At 41.7% G+C, this 27,714-nt stretch overlaps 1 long non-coding RNA gene across 8 annotated transcripts in view; it reads left to right on the forward strand.

Annotated features, from left to right (window-relative positions):
* The window catches only part of LOC140494771 (uncharacterized), a 143,694-nt gene that overhangs the window by 40,678 nt on the left and 75,302 nt on the right, over nt 1-27,714 (forward strand). Inside the window, exon 1 of one of the 8 annotated variants that reach the window (XR_011964039.1) lies at nt 1,859-1,973. The exons of the other annotated variants lie outside the window; for them this stretch is intronic. This is a non-coding gene — a long non-coding RNA (uncharacterized lncRNA). Of the gene's footprint in view, nt 1-1,858; nt 1,974-27,714 lie in introns of those variants that run through there. 8 annotated transcript variants of the gene reach the window in all.

The raw sequence follows: 27,714 nt of genomic DNA on the forward strand, positions 1-27,714 counted from the left end.
CCCGTAGCCCTTAATTCCTCGAGACAACAAGAATTTATCAATCTCTGCCTTGAAGACATTTAGCGTCCCGGCCTCCACTGCACTCTGTGGCAATTAATTCCACAGGCCCACCACTCTCTGGCTGAAGAAATGTCTCCGCATTTCTGTTCTGAAATGACCCCCTCTAATTCTAAAGCTGTGTCCACGGGTCCTAGTCTCCTCACCTAACGCAAACAATTTCCTAGCTTCCACCCTTTCCAAGCCATGTATTATCTTGTACGTCTCTATCAAGTCTCCCCTTAATCTTCTAAACTCCAATGAATACAATCCCAGGATCCTCAGCCATTCCTCATTCACGTGTGGAATGAACTTTTTGAGCAATTGGTGGGCATGGGTACAATTGCATCGTTTAAAAGACATTTGGATAGATACATGAATTGGAAAGGTTTGGAGGGCTGTGGGCCAGGAGCAGGCAGTTGGGACTAGTTTAGTTTGGTATTATTTTCAGCATGGACTGGTTGGACCAAAGGGTCTGTTTCTGTGCTGTATGACTCTGTGACTCTCATGAAACTAAAGAAACTACATAGAACTTAATGGCACAATGGCCCAACCAGTGCACTCCAGTATTTATGTCCAACCCAGCCTCCTTCCTTTTTTCTTTTAAAAATGTACCATTTGTAATCCTCTATTCCATTCTCTCTCAGATACTTGTCTCATTTCCCTTAACTGCATTTATAATATTCAACGTCTCCCTGTGGGAACCAGTTCCACTTTCTCACTACTCTCTGATTCAGGAGTTTCCGAATGAAGTTCTTGGTGCCTGCCTCATATTGACCGCCTCTAGTTACACTGGCTGCATAAGAGGAAACATTCTCTCTGTATCCATTTGATTCAAACTACGCATCATTTTAAAGGCCACATTTAGGTCAGTCCAACTTTTCATCTCCAGAGCCGAGTCAGCCTGCCCACACTTTCTCAGTATGTCCCCCAACCATTCCTGGTGTCAGCACGGAAATTTTGCTGAAGAAACTCAGAAGGTCGAAACAAAATCAGTTAATATTTCCGGTCGGAGCAGTTTCTCTCCGCAGATGCTGCCAGACCTTCTGAGTTTCTACAGTAATTTTTGTTTCAGATTTCCGCCTTTTCTTTTATTTGTGGTCCCAACCTTGTATTGGAGGTCGTAGTTATCCGCAACGGCAAGGGCATCAGGTTAGAGTGTCATTGAGTTGTGATGCCCTCCACAGTGGAATAGCCAGACAGCCACTCAGTCTGCCTGGACTTGCGCTTGAAGAATGGGCATTTTTGGCAGTCTTGGTCTGCGAGAGCCAGGAGAAGAGGGGAGGGGGATGGAGGACGAGAAAGGAAAGTTTGAGTGAGACTTTCAACGTCAAGGAAAAGTTGTTTGGGAGGAAGTGGAGTAACTGAGGCAGACAGAGGGAGGGGAGGAGTGTAGCTGAGTATCAATGGGCACATCAGCTGCGAAATGACATCGGCATTCTCCTGATCGGTTGACCTTTAGCTCAGAGTCCTGAACTCGGTTGGGCAGCAGTGCACAGGGTACGGGCTGTCATCAGACTTTTCCCTTGCAAGACCAGGGCGGTCAGAGTCAGAGGACGGGGAAAGCGCTCACAGTCTCATCGCCTCTCTGGACAGATAAGAATGTTTGAACGCAAGTGTTGGAGCGCCAGTGTTTGTTAAACTCTTTTAATACAGCGTTGGTTTTGTGGCTTTATTGTTGGGGGGTGGCGGCGGGGTCGGGGGTGGGGGGGGGGGGGTGGGAAGTGGTAGGGGTGGCGGTGGGGGTCAGTGCAAACTATTATGATGTTGCCATAGCAGCCGGGACACTGTCTGAATTACCAATCTCCAGCGCTGGGAATCGAGGACCGAGCGTAGGAGCAGCGCGGTGACCAGACAAGCGTTATGTGTGTTGTCAAGAGATTTCGCTGGGATTTGGGCTGATTAGACATGCGGTGGTTAAAATGATATCTTACAAGGTTTGCTGTCTGTCCGGGCCTCGATCAACAGTTTGAGTGCCTTTGTTTTTTGTTGAATTATTCTTTTGTCTCTCTGTGAACCGGGCGAGAGTCAGCGACGGTATGAGGGGAGAACGGCTGAGTTTTAATTTGATTTCGTTCAGAATGAACAAACTGCAATAAGGCTTTTTAAAATAAGAAATCAAATTGTTTTTGTTTTTGATCAGCTATTGTAGTTGACCTTATTATTATCGCTTCTAAAGTTGGGGAGAGTGAACTTTATTTGTGTATGTGTGGGAGGGCGGGGGATTCGACATTGGGACCGAACCGTGGATTGAAGGGGTTGGGTAGAGATGGACAAATACTCAGGTAGGAGCAAATTACTGCAGATGCTGGAATCTGTCCTGAAAATGGACAAAACAAAAAAATGCTGGAAATCACAGCATCTGTATGTTTACAGATCAAAGTTTGGTTTTGAAAATTGAAAATGATCTGTGGCTGTTAAGGAAGATCCTTTGCTCGTTGGCAAATATTTGCAAGAGGTCAGTTTTGAGGGTTTCACAGGGTCTTCGGAGTGAAGATGAAAAATCCCTTGAAGAGAGAGCTTCAGAGTGAAGATGAAGAGTTTGTCCTCTCTTTCCGTTCCTGGGAGCCGCGGCTGTGATTGCTTTCTTGGTGTGGCTGTTTTTTTCTTTGGTTATCTAGCTGTATGAGATTTGTTGAACCATATCATAAAGCTAGAGAACCGAATGTAAAAACGGCTTCGAGTTTCACCGGGACCCTTCCCCATCCCCGCCCTGCATGGAGAGTGAAGAAATGAAGATGACAGTGTTATCTCTCAATTGGAGAAGTGATAGGGGTGAAGGATTTCCAGTCCATGAGACTTCGCCCTCCCTCCCTTCGGATGGGAGATCTGAGCATTGGATAGACTGCTCTGGAGGATTTGGGACACCAAACAGTACGGGGCTGCCTCTCTGTTGATTTTAAGGATTAGATGGTAAATGTCCAGAGATTTTTAGTCGGCGCGGACGAGAAACCTTAGCAACTGAATCACTTTAGACCGCAGCTTCTAGCCCAGGGCCTTTTTTTTTTTGCTTGGGCATAACTTTATTGGAGATTCAGGAGGTGGCTGGCCGGAGATTTATTGTCAAGTGGTACAGAACCGGAGGATAAATCATAAGGAGTTGTGCTAATCGTCCCCCCCCCCCCCCCCCCCCCCAGAGGAGCCCAAAGGTGTGAAGGTGGAGGGAAATGAGAGGAAAAGAGAGGGAGAGATTGGAGAAATTGGAGAAGGGATGAGGGGAAAGGGTGGAGGGTGGGCGGAGGAAAAGAGGGTGATTGAAGGGGAGAAATGGGAGAATGAGGTGAGGGAGCAGTGAGTGAGGGGGGAAGAAGAGGGACATTGAAGGGGAGAAGTAGGTGAGGGAGCAGTGAGTGGGTGAGGAGAAGAAGAGGGAAGTTGAAGAGGGTTGAAATGGGAGAAGGGGGTGAGGGAGCAGTGAGTGAGAGGGGGTAGAAACGCAAGTAAAGAGACAGAAAATAAGGCATTTGGGAAAGGGAGGCTTGATCAGAGTAAAACAAGGCAGAGGGGAGGAAACTTTTTTTTCTGTTAAATTCCGCTCAGTTTCGCCAGTGGAGTGAAAATTCAGACGGGGCTGCACCCGGGCGTAGGGAGGGTAGAGAGTGTGATGTGAAACTGATCAGTAAAAAGAGTTGGGAGAAACCTGGGGATGATCCTGGCAGTTTTCTTGGAAACTGATGTGAAATCTTCCATCACAGCGGGACTGCTTTTGCAGGTTGCTGCTGTCTTTGCCCCTTGGTGCTGCTTCTTTTGTTTGCCTGGGATTCGCGCCGCGAGTTGCGCCTGTGCCCGCGCCCGGGGAGCTCGGCGGGGCTGCGGGCCGTCTTGCAGCGCGGCCTCGCTGGGAGATGCTTTCGGACTGGCCCCGCCGTTTCCTGGCAGGAAGCGCTCATGCAGAAACGCCGACGGTGGCTCAGCCCTTCACCTGCTTAATTCCCATTGACGGTCACTGACCGTCAGTCTGGCCCTGCCAGATCTAGGTCAACAGTCTTAAATCAGCTTTAAAAGCTCACTGTAGGCAGCGAGTTCAAGTGCTGGACTTGTAACAGCACTGAATGCCAGATCACTGTGTTAGGATGGCAGCTTCGTTCTGGTTGAGAAGTAATTCATTTCACCCGTGCAGTGGAATTCTGGCGTTAAACTGGGGGAGTTTTTAAATGACAGGAATTTGAAAAATAAAACAATACAAGAGACTTTAAGAACTCGAGCACCGTTTCAGCATCTCAGGACGAACTTGCAAGAATCTCATTTGTCCATCACCCCCTGTGCTCACTGACCTGCACTGACTCCCGGTCAAGCAACTCCTGGATTACAAAATTCTCATCCTTGTTTTCAAGCCCCCTCCACAGCCTGGCTCACCTTTAGCTCTATAATCCCACAAATCTCCCAAATCTCTGGTCCCTTCAGTTCCAATCGATTGTCTCCAATTTTAAATGGCAGGGCGGTGTTTTTGAATTCCCTAGGCCTTGCTCTCTAAAATGTTCTCCCGTTTTATATTTAAGAAAATTTAAAACCTGCCTCCTTCAACACAGGGAAGTTGGAACAGGAGTAGGCCATTCAGCCCCTCGAATCTTTCCCCATTCAATGTAATCATAGTTGATCTATAGCCTAACTCCATATATCTGGCTTTGACCCAGATCTCTTAATACCTTTGCTGAACAAAACAATTCTCTCTCATATTTAATTTCAATTTATTCGGTTTAATTAGAAAAAAGGTTTAGATTAAAATTGTCAACTGATCCAGGATCCATTGTCATTTGAAAATCTCCACATCCCTTTTGTATAGACATATTTCATAACATTGTCCTTGACTGAACTTTTGGTCACAGCATCTTCTTGTGATGGAAATTGTCGATTATTTTTAATAATGTTTTTGATAATAGTTTTTGAAGTGCTACACACATATGAGTTACTTTTGCTATTCTTCTGTAAAAGCATTTTGCAGCAAATGAAGCTTTTTTCCAAAGTAGTGTTTTTATTCGATGGCACCAATTTGTGCACAGTAATCCCTTCACTTAGCAATGAGATAAAGTGTAAGTTAATTCACATAATGTAAGTGATAAACATTGACCAGGTTAATACTGAACATCAACAATATCCTTAATAGCAAAAACTACACCTCTAATAGACAATATATCTACAGAATTAATGCTTACATAATAATGCTTAACATAAAATATTTTTTGAGCAATAATTACACAGAAGTGAGCAAACGTTTAGTAAAATTAGAAGAATTTAGTGGCTTAATATAGAATAACAGTACTCAAGAATGAGTTATTGACTGGAATTTAATAAAGGGGGTCAAATGTTTTATATATGGTGTCATTAATATCCAAGAATCTACTACAGTTTGAAATCTATTGTTTATACACAGAATAATAGATATCCAGGAGCAAGTTACAGACTCTAATCTAATCAAGGAGTTTTGGTGGCTTCTATTTGGGACAATTAATATCTAGGAGTGAGTTATAAGCTCAAATCTAATCAAGAGGTTTAAGTAGTTTATATACAGAATGACGTCATATGCATGTGTTGTACACTCTAATTGAGGGGTTTGAATGACACAAAAAGTTTGAATCTAATTTCTGAAGTTAGTGATTAGGTTCACTGACTGTGAATTACTGCTCAATGTCCCAATATTTAGAATTTTATTTTGATATCACACTATGGATTTTAAACAGCCTGGATCTTGTGGTGTAATGATCAAGTGTATGCTGTGAAGAGTTTGAACACTGCAAGATAATTCATTCTCAAATCAAATTTATTGCAGTTTATATTATATAGAATGTAATAGTACTGTGGAAAGAAGCAAAAGCTTGCATTTCTCTATGTCAGTACAGACATAACATTATTGGAGTTCGTGAACAATATTTTTGCAATGAGTTGCAGTTGAATTCCAAATATCAATAACAACTTGAATTTAGCCATCACATTTAACACAGTAAAACATTCTAAGGTACTTGACAGAGTGTTTTCAGGCAAAACCTAACTCTAAACCACATAATCAAATATCAGGGCAAGCAATCAAAAACTGTACCTCTAATAGACAATGAGAGATATTTTAAGTGATGTCTAAAACAACAGAAGAGGTGGAAAGGGTAAGGGAGGAAATTCCAGAACTTTGGGCTCATGCAGTGGAAGACCAATGAGCAAGCAATTATGTGCAAGAGGCCAGAACTGGATGGGTTCAGGGACACTAGAGTGTTGCAGGACTGACGGAGCATACAGAAGGTGAGAGGAGAAATGGGATCAAGGGATTGGAAAATGGAGATTCAGATAGGGGGATTTCAAGATTAGGGGGCACCTTTTTAAAGTGAGAGAGAGATTTAGAAAAAACATGAGAGGTAAATTTTTTTACACAGAGGGTTGTTTGCATGTTGAATGAACTTTCTGAGGAAGTGGTAGATGCGGGCACAATTACAATATTTAAAAGATATTTGGATGGATACGTGTAAAGGAAAGGTTTGGAAGAATATGGGCCAGGAGCAGGCAGGTGGGACTAGTTTAGTTTGAGATTATGTTTGGCATGGACTGGTTAGATTGAAGGGTCTGTTTCCGTGCTGTATGACTCTATGGCTTTCTCAGTTGTATTTTTGTTTGGAATTGGTCATGTTTGCTTTGACTAATGTTATGAGCTAAGGTACTATGTAGCATAATTTTTTTATGATTGGGAGGGCATTTACATGAGTGAAAAACACTGTATTTCAAGAAGGAGTATGACAATGACATTAAAAATGGTTTGTGACAGTATCATATGTCAGGAACTAAATGATGTGAATAAACATTTTTCTCCTTTACAACAAAATGTACAACAAAAAAAGTGCAGCACCTGTGGCTCCAGCAGTGTGTAATACCAGGACCTTATTTTGTGTTGCTCTGTGCTGATATGGGGACAGTAGTATGTGATACAGTAGCAGTATCATGTCTTGTTTTTTGCGATACTGAGTTCTTTTTTAAAACACAAGATATTACTGTATGTAAACCTAAGGGAGTGTACCATGCAAAACTGTGTAAAGAGAGAAGAATTCTATCTCAAACTTTTGGCTAGGTTTGCAATGGTTAATAGAGATGGTTGGAACTGCCAAAAAACACTTCTTTCATACATTTGGCCTGTCCATTGTGTGATAGGAAATGGTAATGTCATAGCAGTTGTTGTTAGAAATAATAATTGGTTGATTAAATTACCTGTTCAATAATTTAGCAGTCTTCAAAACAAGTAGAGTTTTGTATCTATCATTAGATTACCTACAGTGTGGAAACAGGCCCTTCTGCCCAACAAGTCCACACCATCCCTCGAAAGAGTAACCCACTCAGACCCATTTCCCTCTGACTAATGCACCTATCACTATGGGCAGTTTAGCATAACCAATTCACTTGATCTGCACATCTTTGGACTGTGGGAGAAAACCCACACAGACACCAGGAGAATATGCAAACACCATACAGACAGTTGCCCAAGGCTGGAATCGAACCCAGGTCACTGGCGCTGTGAGGTAGCAGTGCTAACTACTGTGCCACCCCAGTTGAAGTGCACAGCCTGTTTGTTCTTCATTAGCTCTTACTTTAGCCTGAAATTGGAATTGGTTGTCCAATTTCTTTTCTTTTTGTTTGCAAAAATTATAACTGTTCTGGAGATAGTACAGGAGAGACCTCTGCTGCAACAGGATGCTGAATGTGAAGCTAGATTGAAGGGGTAGACTTAGATTGGGTAAGGGACCAGAGGGACCAGTTTCCCTTCAGTACCTTGCCTGAGTGACCATTCTTCATGCCAGATATGCAACACCTTGTGTGGTTAACTATGGTTCCTTGGAGTTTCTTTGATTGCCTTAGGGAGGTCTTTACAGCATCATGTATTTGTTTTAATCTCCCATAATGAAGGATTGGGGCTACAAAATATTTATAGAAACACAGAAGAAGAGGTGCAGAAATAGCCAATTAAGCCCTTTGAGCCTGAGCAGAGAATCCTAAAGGCTCACCACATTCTGGGTGAAGACGTTTCTCCTCATCTCAATCTTACATTATTGACCCCATATCCTTGGATTGGCCTTTGCCAGTCATCAGGAATATCCTTCCTGCATTTATCCTGTTGGAATTCTATAGATTTCAATGAAATCCCTTCTCATTCTTCAAAACTTCAGTGACAATTTAGAAGTAGGATTTATGCATTTTTTGTCATTGCTTTCTGCTCACCTTTCTTCCTATCTGTTCATATCACCTACAAATGAGTTTGGCAAGCTATTTAACCATGAGTAACAGCAGAGCCAGTCTGTTTGATTCCACCCTGATCCAGTGTCTACTCTCCAAGTGAGTTGTTAGGTAATGATTGGGTGTGGGAACTTAGGTTGCCAAAGGCAGTGGTGGAGGCTGGTACAATTGCAACATTTAAGAGGCATTTGGATGGGTATATGAATAGGAAGGGTTTAGAGGATATGGGCTGGATGCTGGCAGGTGGGACCAGATTGGGTTGGGATATCTGGTTGGCATGGACGGGTTGGACCGAAGGGTCTGTTTCCATGCTGTGCATATCTATGACTCTATGACTCTATTCTTAGTTCCAGGCACGCAAATGAGAGTTTCTATGCATTTACAACAGTGCTGCGCTAACCTTCCTGCTCTGATTGGCTGCACCTGCACCCAGAAACACACTTCGTGAGGAAGTACTTACAAAGGGCTCAAAATGAAATGGAAGTCTGGTTGGTTTGGAGACTCTTCATGCTACAATTCAATCTCTAAACATGTATGAAATATAGAGTTACACTTGTGTAACTCTCAGATCAAATATCAGTCCTTTCTACAATCTGAACAAAATTACTGGTTTTAGTCAGGTCTCTACTATGTCTTCTCCTCTTGGTAAGAATATTCTTCATAGACCCTGGATGACCCTTAAACACCTTCACCTTAACTCCTAGACTAGGAAACATCTTAGTCCATGCCTAGAAATTGATAAAGGTTATGTTTTGCTCACAGCCCATGGTTCAGATTATAATGGGCCCAAAGCTTGCTATTGCAACATGGTGCACTCACCATTATTTTGGCTTTTTACTGCCTTCCTCCATTTGAAATGCTTCATCCTTTAACTTGCTGGAAGTGCAAGCTGATACATTGTAAAGGGGACAATAGGCTATTAGACCTCAGTAACTGGGCAAAACAGTGGATTAACCAAAGGGATTTAGGGATTTAGGTGGAAACAGAAACAATGGGAGGGAAGGGTGGATAACAGCCAAAACATTTACAAGAAGGAAATAAAGAAAAAGAAAGAATGAATTAAGTGAGAAAAGAACAGGAAAGTAAGAATGCGATTTTTAAAAAAATCTTGAAGAAGAACTAGCTAATTGCATGATTGAGACTAAAACTTTAAATTGCTCCCTTTCTGGGCTGTATAGATGTGGTCAATTTGTACTTACACTGTTAAGTTCCAGCCCTATGTTTCTGCAGTAAATCTAAGAGGCAATTGATATGCAAATGCAGCAAGTTCTTTTAAAAAATAAGTAAAAGGAGAGAACATACTTTGAAATGAGATAAATTGCAGATTGGCAAATATCAACTAGCAACTTCTGGGGATTTACAATATACACCATATCAATTTTTTTTGTCTGAACTTGCTGCCTGATTTGCCCTTTTAGTAACAGTGTTTGCATCATGAACTCTATTATTTTTCAAGGAATATTTGAGCAATTATCATTTTAAACTTTAACCTCCAATCAAGCTATAGAGTGAATGAATTATTCCTTTTCTGCCAGTTACCAAAAAAAAAGAAACCAAACAGCAGTCATGAACTAACAATTGCATGTTAACCTTAGCAGCACTTAAACATTACAATTAAGTATGCAAATAATTACTAGATATTGTGGGGTCAGTTGATGAAATGAGTCACAGAGGTTAGGAAGGTAGTTCAGTTATGTCACAGGAAGTCAGTGCTGGATGCTTGCTGATTATAAATTTACAGAAGAGATCATTTTCTGAGACTGATATAAGCTTAAGCTAATATTATACAGTTTTTTTAAGGTTTATAATAGCTGACAAGTTTGCAGCATGAGATAGCGAGGTCCTCTGGGGCAGGATTTAACCTTGGGGACTACATCATATAAAATCCTGAGAGGAGAGTTCTGAGATGTTTCCCATTGAAGGAAATATTGGAAGAAGGGGACACGCTGTAAGAGTAAGATGTCTCAAATGGAGATGAGAATTGTTTTCTCTCTGAGATTCATTAGTATTTGGACTCTTTTCACCAGAAAATAGTTGAGGCTTGGTCAGTAAGGTAGATTTTTCATTAAAGGGAATTCAGGTTAGTTCAGGCAGGATTGAGAAGTAAGACCATAACTGCATCAGACAGGACCTAATTGAACGATGGAGAAAGCCCCAAGGGTGAATGGCCTTCACCTGTTCTGAAGATCTGTGCTCCTAAACATGCCACCTCTGAAAGAAGCTGCTTAATACTCAGCCTGACTGACTTCAATAGAACTGATTATTGGGTGACACATATGAAAGCAGATGATGCAGTGCTGTATTTTTTTTCTGTTACTGCGTCAGATGTATTTCTCTTCCTGTATGCTAGCACTCTGTAATGTTTCTAAAAATTCTACAGCCTTGAATGTACAAACTTGCCTTAAAAAACTAGTTGCCTCCCCTTTTTCCTGAAGGAAGGTATGAGCTTTCAGAGGGAAAAAGACACTAGTGTTAGTAATGATAAATGTAGCTAACAACTTATTGTTAGGAAATCCATCTGGTTTACTAAAGAAGGAAATCTGTTTTCCTTACTCAAGTTTGGCCTGTAAATGGCAGTTGCAACTTAGAAACATGAGGAGACCCTTTAACCCCTGAAGACTTGTTTTTGCTATTTAGCAAGTTCACAGCTGATCTACAATCTAATTCAATACAATCTCCTTCACCCCATATACTTAATAGCTTTGGATAACAAAAATATATCAAACCTATATTTAAAATTTAAATGTATAAGTGATTTAACATAGTTGTTGTTTGTGAAAAAAGGGCTTCAAATTTGTGCCACCTTTCACATAAAGTCTTTCCTAGTTTTACTCCAGAAATTCTGGATCTAACTTTTTGACCCTGTGTCCCCATCCTGAGCTAGATATAGGCTTCATGTCGTTGACTCTTATTTGCTCTCTGAAATGGCCAAGTAAGATAATTTTTTGTCAAGACAATGTCCTGGGCAATTGTGAATGGATAGTCAATACTGATTCCCATATCCTGAGAATGAATAAATAGAGATATCAGAGATGAACCTCTGTCAAAGATTTGACTTGTTCCTCCCAGAACATTTGCTCTTGCATAGCTTCGCACCGGTTGCCATATCTGGACTTCCTGCTTTTATCTCACCTGCCTTGATCTTGGATACCTGGGAATATATAAAATGTACAGCACTGAAACAGACCATTTGGCATGATTGCTTCATACTATTTGATGTAAGGTGCAAAAGTGATTCACAAAGGTTTTAATTGTAATTGTGGTATAGTGCAAGCTTCAGTTTCCAATCTTTGCTTCTGGACTCTTTCCCTATCCAGAAACCAATTCCCACCTTGGGCAGAAGTCAGATTTGTCATTAATCAGTCTGTTCAGATGTACTATGATATGGAGATGCCAGTGTTTGACTGGGATGGGCAAAGTCAGAAGTCACACGACACCAGGTTATAGTTCAACACCTTATCTGACAAAGGTGCAGCACTCCAAAAGCTTGTGATTTCAAATAAGCCTGTTGGAATGTAGCCTGATATATGACTTCTGACAGTTATATTGTGACACCCTCTGGAGCAGGTGAGATTGAAATCCAGGATTTCTGGTTCAGAGATAGGGTTGCTACAACTTGTGGCAAGAGCTCCAGCACTCAGCTTATCTTTGAGATTTCAATGTAAATATATAGTTTGGTAGAAATATCTTTTTTCATGCTTCAATGTGCAGAAACCAATGCCCCTTGGGGAAAGACTCAGCTCTTGTTTTTGTCAATATGTCAGGACATGCTATGACACACTCACCTCCAGGGCAGGTGGGATTTGAACACAGTCCTTCTGACCCCACCCTGAACTCAGCTCTTTCTTTAATGACATCTCATCCACATAAGAACAGTGTGAGTTGCTCCCAACATTGTGATTTTTTTTATTCATTCAGAGGATGTGGGCTCAATAATCATGAATTACCCATCCCTAATTGCCCAGAAGCCTGTTAAGAGTTAGCCCTATTGTTTGGAATCATGTGTAGGCCAAACAAGATAAGGACAACAGTTTCCTTCCCCAAAGGGCTATCGTGAACCAGAAGGGGTTTTCCAACAATTGGCGATGGTCTCATGGTCATCATTAGACTCTTAATTCTGACTTCTTAAACTTAATTTAAATTCCACCATCTGGTTTGGTAGGATTTGAATCCAGGTCCACAGAACATTACTTGGGTCTCTAAATAAAAGTCATCACCTGTCCCATGGAACTCTCTAATTTTTATCTCCAGAGATGCTTTTACACGCTATTAAACCGTTTTTTTTCTGATCATTCATGGGACTTTTCTCCTTATCCTTTACCACTAAATCATCCATGTTTCTGAATGGATCACCAATTTATAAGCAAAGTCTTCCTGGAGTAGTGACACCATTAAGTTATAGATTCAAAAGCATTTTGAGGGTCACTGGCATAGTGGTAATGTTTTGGGACTAGTAATCAAGCACCAGACATTGATATTCTAGGGACAGGAGTTTAAATCCCACCTTGGTGGAAATTCAATAAAATTTGAAAAAATATGTTTACCCAATGACCATTTAAATGCCCTTAAATTTGGCAAGTTTACTACTGTTGCAGGCACTGCGTTCCATGCCCCTACTACTCTCTGAGTGAAGAAACTATCTCATGCATCCCATGAACAAATTGCAAAAAAGATCTGAAGGGGCAATAAGGATTTTGTTTTCACTCAGAATTGTCAAGATCTGAAACTCTTGTTTTTTCAGAAAAGCTGATGAAACCTTAGAATACGGTGAAGCAAATTTAAAACAGAGGTCAGGGGAAACTACTTCTCCCAAAGGGCTGTGAATCTGTGGAATTCACTGCCCCAAAGTGCGGGGGATGCTGGGACAGTGAGTACATTAGAGGAAGTGTTAGACAGATGTTTAATTGGTAATGGGTAGACGGGATATGGAGAAAAGGCAGGAAAGTGGGGGTGAGGAGTATATCAGCCATGATCAAATGGCGGAGCAGAGCCGATGGGACAAATGGCCTAATTCTGCTCTTATATCTTATGATCTTACAAACTTACAAATAATTTCAAAGGGAGTTGGACAGATATTTGAAGATGAAGAATCATGAAAGGTTGTGGAACCAGGATTACAAGGATTAGACATGACTGCACTTCTGAACAGTTAGAATATGTATGATGGGCTGAATAGCATCTTTCCACACTGTTCAGTTTCAATGAAAATGTGTTCTAGACAAGGACTTCCTATACCGTCTCCTATAGAGACTGTTACAAGAACAACTAAACAAACACAGCTGCCTAAAGATTGAAGAGTGAGAAAGGAAGACTGAGATTTTGTGTCAAAACATCATTTTACACATCCATAATTACCAAAAAAACCATCTCAATTCCATTACTAATCTGAGTGACACATATGCTAAAAGACTTCAGCCCTGCAGTTGTCAATCACTTACACAGCGCTCTAGATAAAGCAATACACTTCATTTATATAGCCCCTTTCACAACCTCAGAAAGCCTCAAAGCATTTTAGCCACTTTGGAATGCAGTCGCTATTTTAATGTGGGAAATGTGACAGCCAATTCATACGTGGCAAGATCACACAAAAGCCATGTGACAATGACCAGATAACCTCTTTGTGAAATGATGTTAGCTACAGGATAAATAACTGTGTAACACCAAGGATGACTCCAACATCCTTCTTCAAAACCATGTCCTGGGATCTTTAATGTCCACCTGAAAGGGCAGGTAAGGCTCCAGTTCAGTGTCTGATACGCAAGCCAGCACTCGTGAGATTGCACCACTCCCTTGGTACTATCCACTCCTGTTGAAGGGCTTTTGCCCAAAACGTCAATTTTCCTGCTCCTCGGATGCTGCCTGACCTGCTGTGCTTCTCCAACATCACACTAATCTTGACTATCCTGGATGTGTCAGCATAAAACTTTGAGCTCAAGACTTAGGAGTGAATCTCAAAACCACAACCTTTTTACCAAATCATCAAATTTAACTGAGACCGCTGTAAGAGTGTAGACCACAGGGAAAGAATCTTCCAAAATCAGTGGTTATGGTGTGGTGTAGCTTGTAACTCCTCTTCTCATTTCCCAAAACCCCCTCACCATCTACAAGATACAAGTCAGGAGTGTACTGTAAACTTGCCTGAATGTGTATGACACTCTGAAGTTTGATACTATCCAGAACAGATCAGTTGAGAGGAGAAAGATAGAAAAGAGACCCAAGGGGCAACATTTTCATGCAGGAGATGGTGCATGAATGGAATGAGCTGCCAGAGGAAGTGGTAGAGGTTGGTACAATTACAGCATTTAAAAGGTATTTGGATGGGTATATGAATAGGAAAGGTTTAGCGGGATATGGACCAAGTGCTGGCAAACGGGGATATCTGGTCGGCATAGATGAGTTGGACCAAAGGGTCTGTATCCGTGCTGTACGTCTCTATGACTCAATGACCTCATCCACTACCTTCAAAATTCAATCCTTCCAACACCAATGCAGTGACATTAATGTGTGCCATATCCAAGGTGCAGTGCAGCAACCCAACAAGATCCCTTTGACAGCACCTTTCTCACCAGATGGTCCTCTACCATCTAGAAGGACAAGGATAGAAAGTGCATGGCAACACCACCCCTTGCAAATTCCCCATCATTCACCATCCTGACTTGAAACTATGTTGTCATTCCATCCCTCTCACTGGGTCAAAATCCTAGCATTCCCTCCCTACCAGTACCTACAGTCCATGGACTGCAGTGTTTCAAGAGACAGCTCACTATCACCTTCTCTAAGGCAATTAGGGATTGACAATGAATGCTAGCCTAGCCAGTGGTGCCCATGTCCTGTAGAAGAGTCTTTTCTGAAGTCCTTATATGGTAGGATGCAGAAATATCAAAGTTGTGTTACTGACAGAATTGTTTTGAACTTTTGATCAGTCTTTAGCCCTGGATAGGCCATCCCTGCATTGGGAGTACAGTTTTCAGCATCCCTGTTATACAGCTCAATACTTCTTAATTTTTCTCAGCAGAGGTTCTCCATCACTCGCTTTCCTCTGTTCTTTATTTCACTATGCCTCCAATACTAACTTCACCTGTTCTGCTGTATAGCTTTGTTAGTAAAATCCTGAGAGTTTCAGGAATATAAAGAAATGAATATTGCAATTATGTAGTATATTTAATGACCTCTGGACATCCACAAACTGCTTTACAACCAGTGAAATACTATTGAAGTGTAGACACTATTGAAAATGGCTGTCAAGTTATGCACAGCAAGACCCCACAATGAGATAATGGCAAAACGCTTTCTTTTGTGATATTGATTAAAGAGTTTATATTGACCAGGATGGCAGGGGTGACTTTAATGACCATTTAAGTTAAGTTAAGTTAAAAAGAAGATGTTTAGAGGGGATGTGAGGAAACACTTCTTTCCCCCAGAGGGTGGTGAGAATTTGGAACTGTGAGAGTGGTAGAGGCAGAAATCTTCATAACATTGAAGAAATATTTAGATGCGCACTTGCAATGTCAAGCCTGACAAGACTATGGGCCAAGTGTTGGAAAATAGGATTACAATAGTGAGGAGGTTGTTTTTGTCTGACACAGACTCAATGGTACAAAGAGCCCTTTTCTGTGCTGTAGAACTCTCTGACTCTAAGAATCTAATTATTCTTCTATTAACAGCCACGAGATTTTTAAATCTATCTGAGATGTCAGACAGGGCCTTTGGTTAACATCACATCCAAAAGACAGCACATAAGACAGAGCAGCACTCCTTCAGTACAGCACTGGAACCAATCTTGAATTCTAACCCTTATCCAGTTCATCATCAGTACCCAGAAAACACATTCCCACATGCAGTTACTGTCTTGTTTGCCAGTTTGGAAAATGTATGCACACATGTATATATGTGCCATATAAATGTAGTTGTTGTTGAATTTCCTTTGGGAATCCATGGATCCTATCGTTATCTCTCTCTAATGGTGATAGCAAAATAAAACACATTTAGTAATATGCCATTGTTATATTTTCGGGATCATTAATCTCTCATTTTTGTTTGATTTAATTGCACCTTTCTCTTAACTGACAAATCATTCGAAATATTTAAAAAAGAGGGACTTACAATTATGTAGCACTTTTCATGAGCACTAGACATCTCAAGATGCTTTATGGCCAATGAGGTACTTTTCAAGTCAATTGCTGTGTAATGCAGGGAAATATGTTGATGTTAAATTCCAAAGACAGACTGAAGTGTGTGTACCTGGACAATCTGTGAGCATGTATGGAGTGCAGAGGTTTGTGAAGCAGGGGGCTATACCTGCACCAACATGGTGATGTGTGATATGCTTTAGGCATTTGGTCTCAGGCACTGAATGATGAATAAACAACTTCTACTTCAATATTGCCTTTATACCATCTCAAAGTGCTTCATAACAATGCAGCACTTTTCAGGATTCCTGAAGAAGGGCTTATGCCCGAAACGTCGATTCTCCTGCTCCTCGGATGCTGCCTGGCCTGCTGTGTTTTTCCAGCACCACCACACTCTGGTACTCCAGCATTTGCAGTCCTCACTTTCTCCTAGCACTTTTCAGGGTTAAAAATCACACAACACCAGGTTATAGTCCAACAGGTTTATTTGCAGGCACTAGCTTTCGGAGCACCGCTCCTTCATCAGGTGGCTGTGGAGCAGGATGGACTTGCTTCACAACCAGCTGATGAAGGAGCAGCACTCCGAAAGCTAGTGCTTCCAAATAAACCTGTTGGGCTATAACCTGGCGTTGTGTGATTTTTTTAACTTTGTAAGGGGAGGCATGGTGCTCAGTGGTTAGCACTGCTGCCTCACAGCACCAGGGTCCCAGGTTCGATTCTAGCCTCGGGTGACTGTGCAGAGTTTGCACTTTCTCCCCGTGTTTGCGTGGGTTTGCTCCGGTTTCCTCCCACAGTCCAAAGATGTGCAGGTCAGGTGAATTGGCCGTGCTAAATTGCCCGTAGTGTTAGGTGCATTGGCTGGAGTGAAATTGGTCTGGGTGGGTTACTTTTTGGATGGTCTGTGTGGACTGGTTGGGCCAAAGGGCCTGTTTCCACACTGTAGGGAATCTAATCTAATCATCCTCCCCAGTCCAACACCGGCTCCTCCACATAATGTACTTTTCAAGTGTAATCATTGTTTCAAATATAGAAAATGTGACAGTCAATCTGAACGTAGCAAGCTCCCATGAGCAGCAATTTGATAGTGCCCAGAAAATTTGCTTTACTGGTGGGGATTAAGGAAGAAGTATTGGACAGGACAACAGGGAGATCACGTCTGCTCTCTGTTGAAACAGTGCTGTGGGAACCTGTACATCCATCTGAGAGAGGAGACTGGCTCATGGTTTAAGGTCTCTTCGAAAGCAACAGCTCCTCAGTACTGCACTCGGAGTGGCTGGACCCAAGTTTCTGAAGTGGGACATGAACCCATAACATTGTAACTCCATGGAAGGACTGATACTTACTGAGCCACATCTGACACAGTCTGTAATGCATTATACACTGGACTCTTTAGGGAAAGAGAGTCCTATATACTGGATTGCAGACTGAGCATGTTCCATGCAGTACAGTGCCCATGTATAGGTTACAGAAAGTCACTATAATCCCAGAGGACCATAGAGCTGCTCTCTCAGGATGAGAGAGAGAAAGAGACAACTGGTAGTGGTGTAACTGAGGGCCACAGCACCTCCAGCGAAGGGAGCAGTTGAGAAGGAGAATCTTCCATGGCAACATCAACTAGTATTGAATGCATGATGTCACTCTGCATTGCAAACCAGCCAACTGACAACATCCAAATGGTAAGTAAAGCTTTACCACCACAATCAGAACCTTTTAACATCTCGATCAGAATCTTTCATTTAGCTTCACCGCTCTCAGGACAAAAATCCTATCTCCTCTAGCCTTTCCACATAAGTCAAGTCTTTCACTCCTGGTACCACTCTAGTAAAACTTCTCTGCAATCTCTCCAAGATCCTGGTATCCCTCTACTGTGTAGGGACTGAAGCTGGACTCAGTTCTACAGCTGGGGCCTACTCACTTTTCTTTTTGTCAGATTTTCAATCCTGCTCTTCAGGGGAGGTTGGAGAATCATGTCATCCAAATAATCAAGTGGGAGAATTCTGAATGAATTCTTTACACTCGCTTTCACTTCTCCTCCCTCACCCTCACAAATCCTAATTTAGACCATACCCGATTGCAGCACTGTGTGAGGGATCAAACCCTTCTCAATGTGGGACTCAATCACTTGTTACATTTCGCATATACCAACTGAGCCCCAGTAAGTTTTCCGTGCAGTAGTTATATCCATGAACAGTTGCTAGCAGTCGGGCACGATGGTGGTAGAGTAGGTTGGATTACTAGATCAGCAGAAGCCCAGGTTAGTGAACTGAGGTCATGAGTTCCAATCACATTATAGCACGTGGTGGAATTTAAACACAATTAATGAATCTGGCACTGAAATCACTGGCAGTAATGTTGATCATGAGGCTATCATCAATAGCTGTGAAAACAAAAATTATTGAGTTCACTAATCTCATCTAGAGAAAAGAATCTGCCACCCTTCCCTGGCCTACATGTGACAGCAGTTTCGAAGCAACTTGGTTGACTCTTAACTGCATCTGGGAGAAAGTGAGGACTACAGATACTGGAGATCAGAGTCGAGAGTGTGGTGCTGGAAAAGCGCAGCAGGTTAGGCAGCATCTGAGGAGCAGTAGAATCAACATTTCGGGCGTAAGACCTTCATCAGCTCCTCAGATGCTACCTGACCTGCTGTGCTTTTCCAGCACTACACTCTTGACTCTGTCTCTGAAACGGTAAAGCAAGTCACTCAGTTTGAGGGCAATTAGGGATCAGGAACAAATACAGGCCTTGCAATGATGCTGATGTGCCACAAATATAATGAGTGAAAGAAAATCAGAAACAAAGAGTTCTCCTGAATAATTGAATCTTGTATGGTTGATGCAGGGGATTTATTTGATCACTGACCTTCTGACTCCAATGCAACGAATTTAAACTTTAGCATTCTGAACGAAAAGTAAACCCATTTCCCTGTCACTTATGCTGCCAGACTCCTGTTTTGAGAGTGTAGGCCCACATTATCGTACTTAGCGAATACTGTGAACTGTAATTATAGTCTGGGGAATGGAGGTAGAAAGCTCTTCTGCTAATAACCCTTTCTATTCTTCATTCAAACATTCTCCAGTATAGAACAATGACTGCAGTAACACATCTGTTCAGGCGCAGCAAATAATACTCATTGGACTCATAGTATGAAGTGGAAGCTGAATCAAAGGCAAAACCCATGTATTTCCTAACTGGCACTGTTATATTTTTGAGGCCCTTTGCTTTGAGATTTTCTGTTCTTCCATTGACCCCTCTGATTTTGGGGTCAGCCGCAAAGCAACACCACTCACCACTAACGTTAAAGAAAGCTGTCTATAATAATTCAGCAGTCTCTGTGAGTTTCCATTCCACTAATGTTAATGCAGATGTAGAATTGAGTAGAGTGAATCTTCAGGTGCCTTGCAACAGTGATGTCATTAGACAGGGTAAGCAGCCAAATACATTGAAATATTCTTAATGCCAGCAAACAGGGAGTAAAATGTTCTGTTTATACTTCATCCTTTTAATAATTTTACCTGGTTTGAAATAAAGATTGGGATGTGCACACCAGGAGTTGAAATATCATAAAGTTTTTTAGAAGTTTGTTATATTGAAAAAATATGGAATTTTAAAATCATAATTAAATTGCTTAACAATTGATAAGGGGTGACCTTATAGAGGTTTATAAAACTGTGAGGGGCATAGACAGGGTGAATAGCCAAGGTCTTTTCCCTAGGGCAGGGGGGTCCAAAACTTGAGGGCATAGGTTTAAGGTGAGTGGGGAAAGATTTAAAAGGGACCTAAGAGGCAACTTTTTCACACAGAAGGTGGTGCATGTATGGAATGAACGGAGGATGTGGTGGAGGCTGGTACAATTACAACATTTAAAAGGCAATTGGAGGGGTATATGAATAGGAAGGGTTTAGAGGGTCATGTGTCAAATGCCTGGCAAGTGGGACTAGATTAATTTAGGATATCTGTCCAGCATGGACGAATTGGACCAAAGGGTCTGTACCTGTGCTGTACATCTCTATGACTCTTATGTTTCTGTGCCAGAGAGATAGTTCATTAATTGTTGTAGATCATGCACCACTACAAATCATGTTAACATCATGAATAAGACATAATTTTCTTTGGGATTTCTACAATGTAATAAGGATTTTTTTTTATCAGTTCAGTGAGTTCAAATTGACTTTTGCTCAGCAAGACCTTAACAGTGAATCCTATGGAATAATATACATTCACTTACATCAAATTCTGAACTTATATAAGTATGTAAGTTAGCTCACTGAGCTGGAAAGTTAGTTTTCAGACATTTTGTCACCATGACAACATCATCAGTGAGAGTCGCACCTCTCTATTTATAGGTCTTAGTTTCTTAAGGTGAGTGATATAATTTCTGGGTTTTTTTCAAGGTAAGGTAGATCTAAGTCAATGTGTTTATTGATGGAGTTCTGGTTAGAATGCCTTGCCTCTAGGAATTTTTGCATATGTCTTTGGTTAGTCTGTGAAGAAAAATATCTACACAACATTTTTAAGAAAAACAGGTTCCCAATAAACACAAAGCACGGATTCCTCAGAAACAAATCCGAACAAGCAGACACAACACAATCAAAAACTATAGTCACATTACCTTACATCAAAGACATATCAGAAATGTCTATCAGACTACTCAGATCCCTTGGCATCATGGTAACCTACAAACCTATCAACACACTTAAACTGTGACCAATGAACCTAAAGGATCCATTAGATACTACCAGCAAAACTAACATCATTTACAAAATACTATGCAAGAACTGTAAGAAACATTACATTGGACAAACAAGCAGGAAACTTGCTACCAGGATACATGAACACCAACTAGCCACCAAAAGACATGACCCACTATCACTAGTTTCCATATGGACAGCCAAAGAAGCATACCACTTTGACTGGGACAACACACATGCCCTAGGACATGTGAAACAAAGGCATGCACGGAAATTCTTAGAGGTATGGCTTTCTAACCAGAACTCCATCAATAAACACATCGACTTAGATCCCATCTACCTTCCCTTGAAAAAAAGAACTGGAAATGACATCACCCACTTTAAGAAACCAAGACCTATAAATAGAGAGGCAGGACATACCACCAGCGCTTCACCAGAGACTCTCACTGATGATGCTCCCTAGTCATAGTGACGAAACATCTGAAAACAAATCTTCCAGCTCCTCGAGCTAACTTACAGACTTATCATCAGCCTGAGCTACAAATCTTCATAAAAATCTGAACTTGAATGTTTAATTTTCACATGTGTATACTCTAGATCTTGCTGGCAACTTCAAAAGAGCAGTGGTAGTGAATGTGATACTCTTATCATCATTACTATTGCAAACTCTAGGCTAAAAATAGAAACAAGAGTAGACAATATAGCTCCTCGAGGCTGCTTTGCCATTCAATGAGATTATGTCTGAGCATTTATTCCCTTGCCCTAACCCCATATTCTTTATGATTTGGAGATGCCGGTGTTGGACTGGGGTGGACAAAGTTAAAAATCACACAACACCAGGTTATCGTGTAACAGGTTTAATTGGAAGTACACTAGCTTTCGGAGCACCACTCCTTCATCAGGTGGTTGTGGAGGACACAATTGTAAGGCACAGAATTTATAGCAAAAGTTTACAGTGTGATGTAACTGAAATTATACATTGAAAAATACCTTGATTGTCTGTTGAGTCTTTCATCTGTTCTATTACCATGATAGTTTCACTTCTTTCATGTGTAAATCACAAAACTTTTTATTAAAAGTTGCATTCTCAGGTTAACTAACAATTGGTGTTAGCTAGACAATATGTTGAAGGTGTTAGCCCCCTAAGTTCTCTGTCTGGTCTATATTCTTTGATATCCTTAATACTTGAAATCTATTGATCTCAGACTTGAATGTACCAACAAATGAGCATCTCACAACTCTTTGCAGTAGACAATTCCAAAGACTCACAACCTTCTGAAGGAAGACATTCCTACTCATCTTGGTACAAAACAGCTGACACTGTTATCATGAGATTGTAACATAGTTTTAGACTCATTAGCCATGAGAAACATCTACTTTAAGGATTTTCTGCATTTTATTGAGATCTTCTGTTGTTTTTTTCAGTTCCATTTCAAACAAAAGCCTATTCTAGTCAGTTTATCCTCACGAAACTGCCCCATCATCCTCAGGCTCAAATCAATGAAATTTTGTTGCACTGTGTCTAAGATATGTTTATTAATCCTAAAGAAGAGAGACCAAAACAGTACCACAGATCTCACCAAAACCCTTTATAATTACAGAAACACTGTTATGTTGCAGGAGAGATTAATATTTCATCTGCTCTCCCAATTACTTGCTGTGCCAATGGATTCTCTACCCCAGATCTCCTCACTCTTCAGCTCTGAATGGAGGTTTTCATCTCATACTGTGGGTATATTTCCCTGGGCACCAACTGCTCGGACTGTCGTATGCCACTTGTCACTACTCTCACCCTTCAATATTTCAAGTGCGATTTTTATCGGCGAGACTGATTGCCTTCACCTTAGGTAACCATCAGAGCTGAGGCTGATTTGAGATCTACATGTGTGTAAGGCTGTGTTTGGGAGGAGATATTAATATACCAGTAATTTCACTGGGTATTAATCCAGAAGTCCAGACTAATGCTCTGAAGGTACAGGTTCGAATCTCAACATAGCAGCTGGTGCAGCCATAGAATCACAAAGGTCTACAACACAGAAAAATTCCCTTCAGCCCATAAAGTCTGCACCAGTCAAAAGTAACCACCTAACTATTCTAATCCCATTCCCCAGCATTTAGTCCATTCCCCTGAATGCATTGGCATTGCAAGTGCACATCTAATTATTTTTTAAATGCGGTGAGGGTTTCTGCCTCTCCCACCCTTACAAGCAGTGAGTTCCAGATTCCCACCACCTGCTGGGTGAAAACTTTTTTTGTCACATCCCCTCTAAAACTCCTGTTCCTTGCCTTAAATCTCTCCCATCGGGTCATTGATCCCCCCACAAAGAGGAAAGTTTCCTTTGTGTTTACCTTATTATATTTTGATACATCTCAATCATATCTCCTCTCAGATCCTGAGTTTATCAATTCACAAACATCTCGCTTCAGGTAGTTGAATTCAAATGTGAGATTTAATAAATTCTACCTCAATGTGTGCCCAACAGCACTTAAAGAGGGAATTTGAATTTATATAGACCCTTTCTCAAATTCAGGGTATCCCGAGCTTCTAAATAGTCAATGCAGTACTGCTGAGGTATAGTTTCTGCTGTAATGTGGAAAAGTGATTTGTATGCTTCATGATCCCACAAGCAATAGGTTAATAAGTGGATAATCTGTTTCCTTGTGATGTTATCTAGGGGACACATCTTAGACTGGAGGGAACCCCTACCGGCTCCTCTACAAAATATTGGCCATGGCATCTTTAATGTCTGCCTTTCAGGTTGGTTTAATATCTTAGCAGTGCTGGGAATGTCAGCCCCAACCTCAGTCTCAATTCTGGAGGGACTTTTTTTCATGCCCGCGCCCTTCTGCCTCAAAGGTGAAAGTACTATCAACTGAGCCACAGCTGAGTTTTACTTTGCATCAGGTAGCAAGGTCCAACCTGACCCCATTTCCAGCACCACTCTGCCAGTCAGATTGTGGTCCTGGGCAACCTGACCCCACTCCTCTGATACTCTGCCCCCCACTCCTCTGACACCCTTCCCCCATCCCTCGAACACTCTGCCCCCTACTACCTCATTTGCCAGATCTCTACTTCCAAATTTGTTGATAACACTAAAGTAAGTAGGAACATAGGTTTTGAGGAAGATACAAAGAAGCTTTGAGAGGACATGGACAGACTAAGCTGATGAAACAGAACTTGGCAGATGGAATGTAATGTGAATAAATGTGAAGTTATTCACTCTTTCAGAGAAAAACAACCCAGACAGGCAGAATACTTCTTGAATGGTGAGAAGTTGGGAAGGTCTGGGGTCGCATGGGACCTGGGTGTCCTTGGTCATGTGTCACTAACTTCAGCATAACAGCTGCAGCTGGAAGGTAAATGTGATGTTGGTCTTCATCAGAAAGTAATTTAAATTGAGGAGTAAAGTTATCTCGTTGCAGGCTTATGCGGCCTTGGTGAGACCTCACCTGCAGTAATGTGAACAGTTTGGTTTCTTTATCTAAGAAGAACGTACTTGCCTTTGAGGGAATACAGCAAAGGTTCACCAGGTTAATCCCAGGCATATTGGGTTTTGAGGTGAGATTGGGGAGACTTGGTTTTGACGAACAAGGGATGACCTGATTGAAACTTACAAAGTTCTTACAAGGTGTGGCAGGGTGAGTGCAGGTAAGATGTTTCCCTGGCTGATCAGACTAAAACCAGGGGCAGGATCTCAATGTGAGGTGCAGGTGATTTAAGCCTGAGATGAGCAGGAACATAATCACTCTGTGGGTGGCGAATCTTTGAAATTATCTATCCCAGAGGGTTGTGGAAGCTTAATCATTGAGTGTGCTTAACACAGAAATCAACAGGTTTTTGGAGACTAATGATATTGATATATCCGGCAGGGACCAATAGCCTAGTAGTATAAAGGCTAATTGATTCATCCATAGATTTAGCTGATGTTCCAGGGATCTGGGTTCAATTCCTGTCATGGCAGATGCTGGAGTTTGAATTCAAAAATATCTGGAGTTAAGGTGATTGCCAGGGGAAAGCCCAACTGGTTCACTGATGTCCTTGGGGGAATGAAATCTGCCATGCTCATTTGTCTGACCTACGTGTGACTCTGGAATGGCCTAGCAAGCCAGTCAGTTGTATCAAAGCCTCAACAAAGAAATGAAAATGGATGGATCATCCAGCATCAATCTAAGCATGCCAAGAACAGCACCAGGTAAAAAACAAGGATTGCAGATGCTGGAAACCAGATTCTAGATTAGAGTGGTGCTGGAAAAGCACAGCAGTTCAGGCAGCATCCGAACAGCAGGAAAATCGACATTTCGGGCAAAAACCCTTCATCAGGAATATTCCTGATGAAGGGCTTTTGCCCGAAACGTTGATTTTCCTGTTCCTCGGATGCTGCCTGAACTGCTGTGCTTTTCCAGCACCATTCTAATCTAGAACCAGGAACAGCACCAGGCACACCTGAAAATGAGATGCCAATCTGGTGAAGGTACCAAACAGGACTACTTGCATGCCAAACAGTACAAGTATCAAGTGATAGACAAATTGTTAGAAATTGGCATTGAGGTAGATGATCAGCCATGATCTAACAGAATGATGGACCAGGCTTGTGGGCTGAATGGCCTACTTTGTTCCAATGCTCCTTTGTTCCCTGATCCATTAAAAGTAATTGTGAAAATACATTTAGAAATTATCCTTTTTTTTCAATTTGATGTGAGCATTTACTGTCCATCCTGGATTGCCCTTCAGAACGTGGTAGTGAGCTGCCTTCTTGAGCTACTGCAATCTTTACAGTATAGGGACATCTGCAATGCTGGTAAGAAGGGAATTTTAGGATTTTGACCCAGTGACAGTGAAGGCACAGCAATATATTTCCAAGTCAGGATGGTGAGGGGCTGAGAGGGGAAACTTGTAGCTGTTGGGTTTCCCATGCATCTGCTGCCTTTGTCCTTCTAGCTGGTAGAGGCCACAGATTTGAAAGATCCTACAAAGGAGCTCCACTGCTTTATTTAAGGGGGGTAATGGCCTAGTGGTATTATTGTGAGTTTATAAATCCAGATGCTAAGGTATCTATTGGAGAGTCTGGGTTCAAATCCCACCATGGCTGGTAGTGAAACTCAAATTCAATCCAAAATCACATCTGCACTCTACTGTTGGTCATTAAAACCATTGTTAATTCTAAGGGAAAACCCATCTTGTTCACTAACTTATTTAGGGAAGAATATTGCATATCTTATCTTGTCTAGCCTACATGTAACTCTGCTAGAGCATGGCTGATCATCTACCTCAATGCCAATTTCTCACAATTTTGCCATTTTTAAAATTCACATGTGGGACGTGGGTGTCACTCAGTCTCACAGCAATGTGACCCCCTTGGGGAATTAGCAATGGGCTTGTGATGCCCACATCCTGTAAGTGAATATAAAAAAAATTAAAAAGCAGTTCTACCCAATGTTTCAATGTTCTCCTTTTATTGGGGGCATGCATCAAGCCCTTGGTTAGAGGGTAGAAAGAGACCATTCAGCCCATTGAATCTGTTCCATCCCTCCAAAGAGCATCCCACCCAGACCTCTACCGTATTCCTGTAACCCCACATTTACCAAGCACTAATCCACCTAGCCAACACATCCCTGAACACCATGGTCAATCCGCCTAACCCTCACATCTTCAGACTGTGAGAGGAAAGCACAGCACCCTGAGCAAATCCAGGGAGAATGGGCAAACTCTACACATACAGTCATCCGAGGCTGGAATCAATCAGGAGAAAGTGAGGACTGCAGGTGCTGGAGATCAGAGTTGAAAGTCGAGTCATTCCTGATGAAGGACTTATGCCTGAAACGTCGATTGTCCTGCTCTTCGGATGCTGCCTGACCTGATGTGCTTTTCCAGCATCACACTCTTGATGCTGGAATCAAGCGCAGTGCCCTGATATTGTGAGGCAGCAGTGCTCTCCACTGAGCCACCCTATGGTTTGTCCTCATATCTGCCCTGTGACCCTGTCGGCGCCTCGCCTGGCACTGTTACTGTGGCAGGACCCTGTCTTGCCATTGTTGTTTGATCCTGAGTCCTTTTTTTGTGTGTCTTGGCTCAGCCCCTGGCTTTAGGCCTCACGTGGGCTTGTATTAATTTGTCTGTAGCTTTCTTTCTGAAAAAAAGAGGAAAACAAATTAGAAAGGAGAGAAGTTGGAGGTCTCAAAAGGAGCAAATAAATCACCGAGCGTGAGAGAGAACGATAGACGCAATGAGAGAGTTGTAAGACTGCTGCAAAACAGGTGTGAAAGCGTAAAAGGATTAACTCAAAGGCTGTGGCTATTCATATGCTAATTGAGTGTATCCAGGGCATAAAACAATTCAGGCCCAAAGTGGGTGCCATGCTTTTATTATATTCAGTGCACGTTGCTGCTATCTGGAACTAAAAACTCCCTTTCTCTCAGGTAACTAACTGTGTCTGTTATTCAAGCCTTACTATACTAACATTTTAATTAGTTATAAATGAAATGGGGAAATTCTGCAAATCAGCAACACTGCCATCAGGATCAGGAAAGTGTAAGAAAAGGTTAATGCTTTATCTGGACCAATGTCACCTGCTTTGATTGTAAATATGAACCTGGCTCATTTGCTGAACACTCTCGCAGTTTCTATTCTCATTTCAGGTTTTGAGTTGGAGTTTGCA

Source organism: Chiloscyllium punctatum, chromosome 24 (assembly GCF_047496795.1).
Source record: "Chiloscyllium punctatum isolate Juve2018m chromosome 24, sChiPun1.3, whole genome shotgun sequence".
Classification (NCBI taxonomy): Eukaryota; Metazoa; Chordata; class Chondrichthyes; order Orectolobiformes; family Hemiscylliidae; genus Chiloscyllium; species Chiloscyllium punctatum.